A 4,382-nucleotide genomic window follows, 5' to 3' on the forward strand; every position below is an offset into this window, starting at 1 on the left:
CAAACCTCTGCCATGTGCCACCCTGCCTTGGAGCCAGCCAGTTTTGGACTGAAACCTCATGAACTATAAGCCAAATAAACTTTTCCTCCTTTAACTTTGGGGGTCAGGTATTTTGTCTCAGCAACAAGAAAAATAACTAAGACACTACACAATAATGTGATTCCCAGAAATACTGAGCAAAATAATCCAAACCCAAAAGATATATACTGGATGATTCCATTTACAAACAAGTTTTAGAATAGACAAAACTAACATAAACTAAATCAAAATAATGATTATTTCTGATGGGCCATGAGAGGTAGGACATGAGGAAGATTTCTGAGGTGATAAAATATTCTATATTTTGATCTGGGTGATGTTTATGTGGTCTCTTACAAAGGTGAAAAGTTATCAGATAATGTGCTGGGAATGTAGTTCAGTGGTGTTGTGCCTGCCTGGTGAGAGACAAATCCTAAGTTTGATCACTGGTAACAAAAAGAAAAGGAAGAAAAGAAAAGTTATCAGATGGTAACTACAAGTTGTGGGTTTTACTGTATCTAAATTATTACCTTGAAAGGTATAAAAATAAAAACATCAGCTCTCTTATTACCCTTGCTGCCTTGTGTACCACCATGTTGTTTCTCCTCTGCAACTCTTATTTGCCATGCTAGCCTTGGAGCCAGCCAATTATAGACTGAAACCTCTATGAACTGTTATTTGGAGATTTAATGGCAAGAAACCTAGGGCCCTAGTATCCACCTGTATGTGTGCATCCCCCAAAATGATCTTCTTGGTCAACCTAAAACCAAAGATTTTTTTTTTAAATCATGGAGGAGCCAATGGCATTCATGATGCCATCACCCATGGCATCCCTGTGGTAGGCATTCCTTTGTTTGAAGAATAACATGATAACATAGCTCACATGAACACCAAAGGAACAGCTGTTGTGATTGATTTCACAGCAATGTCAACCACAGATTTGGTCAATGCACTGAAGACAGTCATTAACAACCCTTCCTATAAAGAAAATGTCATGAGATTACTGACCATTCACCATGATGGGCCTATGAAACTGCTGGATGGAGGAGGCTTCTGGATCGAGAGAAGGCAAGGGAAAGAAAGGAGGAAAGGGAAAGAAATCAAAGGAAAGGGGGAAGGAAAAAAGAAAGAGAGGAAGGAAGGAAGGAAGGAAGGAGGGAGGGAGGGAGGGAGGGAGGAGAAAGCAGTAAGAACTAAAGGAAACTACTGAACCATATGGAAATGGAAAACTGTAAATGAGCAAAGTAGGAAATCATTGCAAATGACCCACCAAGGAGTGCTTAGCCCATTCAAATTTTACAACTTGAGAGAGTCACATTTGCATTACCAAAGAGGTAGCATGGATCTTGGGGTCATCATAAAACATATCCCATGACAATGCAGATACAAGCCAGACTAGACTTGGTCAGGTCTCTTTGCATTTTTAACTCAAGTCCTTTGAGCCACACATAAATTATCAATACATGTCCCCCATGAAATACAAAATATTGTTCTGTAGAGTTTTTGTTTGCTTGAAAAATTCTGGTCCTAATAGAATTCCTAGCTAAAACTGTAATTTGGTGATATCTTTGGTTAGAAAGGCAGACATAAGGTCTTTACTACATGATGCCTTGAATATTCTCTTTTTCCATTTTAGTGTATGGTGAATTGGCATTAAGGAAGAGAAGGAGAAGGAGAAGAAGAAGGAGGGGGGCTATGTTTTTAGAGGGCCCTGCAAGTTCAGAATGATACAGGATCATCAGGTTAGAGTTCTGATTTCTTGTAGTAAGGTAGTAAGATCTCTCATTACTTTGTCTTGTGAAATATTTCTTGTCACACTAATACCTGGGATAATGGGGATATGAAAACCAGGACATCATATTATCTTTATGTTTATGCTCACTCTATAACACATAAAAATAAACTGAGAATTGAATAAAGAGCAGAAAAAAACAACATCAATATGCTATCAATACAAAATGTTTTAGAGATAAGCAAAAACAGTAGATAAAATTATTATTTACTTCTCCCTCAGATATACTGTTTTTATAATTGCTTTTTAATTTATAAATCATATGCTTTATAAATTCATTCCTTTCTATTGAATATTTTATCATTTAGTTGTTCTTAGAAGCAGCAATCTTCAGAACTTTTAGAGGCAGAAATATTTCCCAAACAATATTTTATGTGAACCATCAATACACAAATATGACCCTGGTGAAACCATTTTAAAAAGTCACATCCTAGCCAGGATTGGTGGCACATGCCTGTAATCCCAGCACTCAGGAGGCTGAGGCAGGAGGATCGCTGTGAGTTCAAGACCAGCCTGGGCTACATAGTGAGTTCCAGATCAGTCTCAACTACAGAGTGAGACCCTGTCTCAAAAAAACAAAAAAATTAAAAATGAGGGGCCAGGGATTTAGCTCAGTGGTTCGGTGGCCTGCCTTGCAAGCGCAAGGACCCGAGTTCAATCCCCGGAACCAAAATAAATAAATAAATAAAATAAATAAATGTTTAAAAAGTCACACCCTGCCTGCTCATTCTGTCTTTTGGTGCCCTCTGGCAGCTTTCAAGCCATCCTAACAGTGCCCAAGTGGGCTGTAATCACTAAGTTTCATTATTAATGAGTGCATTCCAGTTCATGAAGGATCTGTAACTTATTTAACCCTGATAGTGAAGAAAAGATCAACACCTCAGCATTCACAAACTCTTCTTTCCCACAAAGGAAATCCTGTAGTTGTCTGATGAGAATTGATCCTATTGATCATCAGCTCACTCCAAATATTCCTCAAAAAAAAAGATGGTTTTGTCTGATCCAGTAATTAGGACTTTTGAAGGGAGATACAGGAATACAGCCAAAGAGACTTGTGAGGTCTTACACTAGGAAGAAGAGCATTTCAGCTGGAAAACAGACCCAAGAAATGGGAAGCTGAGGAGGAAGATGAGCTGCGTTCAAGAAAGTATTTGGAGAAAACTTTGGACAAAGAAGTAATGGAGATAACTGTTTTGAAATACTTTTTCTTTCTTTTCCCTCCTCCTACCTCTACCCCTCTTTTTTCCCCTCCCCCTCCCTCTCCTCTTTTTCTTCCATTATAGAATGGTAGCAAAGTAAAAATGATGCAATAATTTCTGAACTTTGCTAACATTTCTATGATAGAAATTTTATAACTTTAATTCATTAGTAATAATTTTATATATGGAGAATAATGTAGTGTTTTGATACATGTTTCCATTGTGCAGTGATTAAATCTGTTAAGCTAATTAACAACATACATACATACTTAATCGTTTTCTTCTGGTGAAACATTTAAATTTGCTCATTTGGCCTTTTTGAAATATTTAATGCATTATTGTTTACTATAGTTATTATTGTGTGGAATTGACCACTAAAGCATAGTTCTCCTAATTGAAACTTTTTACCCTTTAATTTTTAATTAATAACCATTTATCCTCATTCTCTCTCTGTTCCAGTCTCCAGTAAGCACCATTCTATATTTCTATGGGTTCAAATTTTTTAGGCTCCACATACAAGTGAGATTATATGTTTGTCTTCCTGTGCCTGGCTTATTTCACTTGACATAATGCCCTCCAGGTACAACCATCCTGTCACAAATAATAAAATTTCCCTTTTTAAAAAAGCTGAAGCCAGGCGTGGTGGCGCATGCCTGTAATCCCAGCACTCAGGACGCTGAGGCAGGAGGATCGCTGTGAGTTTGAGACCAGCCTGGGCTACACAGTGAGTTCCAGGTCAGTCTCAACTACATATTGAGACCCTGACTCAAAAAACAAAAAAAATTAAAAAATTAAATTAAATTAAAAAGCTGAATAGTGTCCCATTTGGTGTACATGTCACACTTTCTCTATCCATTCATCTCATCATGGACATCCAGGATCCATTGTGGACAATGCTACAGTGAACATGGGAGTACACAGCTCTTCAGGGAAATTACTTTATTCCTTTGGATATAAACTCAGAAATGGGATTGCTAGTTACATTAATTCTATTTTTTCATATTTGGGGGACCCCTCCAAACTGTTCCATAAAGGCTGTATTAATTTACATTCCTACTAACCATGCACAAAGGTTCCCTTTTCTCCACACCATTGCCAACATTTATCTTAGGGGTTTTTTAAATAGTGATTCTAACAGGTGTGAGGTGTTAGCTCATTATGATTTAAATTTGCATATTTTAAAATATTAGTGGTGATGAGCATTTTTTTCATTTATCTGTTGGCCATGGAGTACTTTTTTTTTTTTTTTATTGAGTTTATTGGTACATTTAGGGATACAGTACAGTTACATTCATTGTTGGGATCATGTACCTTTACATGGCAAGTCTTGATTCTCATTTTTTTCCCCTTACCTCTGCCCTCCCTTCACCCCC

General features: G+C 37.2%; 1 pseudogene; it reads left to right on the forward strand.

Moving 5' to 3' along the window:
- Nucleotides 1-901: 901 nt before the first annotated feature.
- The window catches only part of LOC104855556, a 5,319-nt pseudogene continuing 1,838 nt past the window's right edge, over nt 902-4,382 (forward strand).

This window comes from Fukomys damarensis, unplaced genomic scaffold, assembly GCF_012274545.1.
Source record: "Fukomys damarensis isolate Sample0158 unplaced genomic scaffold, DMR_v1.0_HiC HiC_scaffold_36, whole genome shotgun sequence".
Classification (NCBI taxonomy): domain Eukaryota; kingdom Metazoa; phylum Chordata; class Mammalia; order Rodentia; family Bathyergidae; genus Fukomys; species Fukomys damarensis.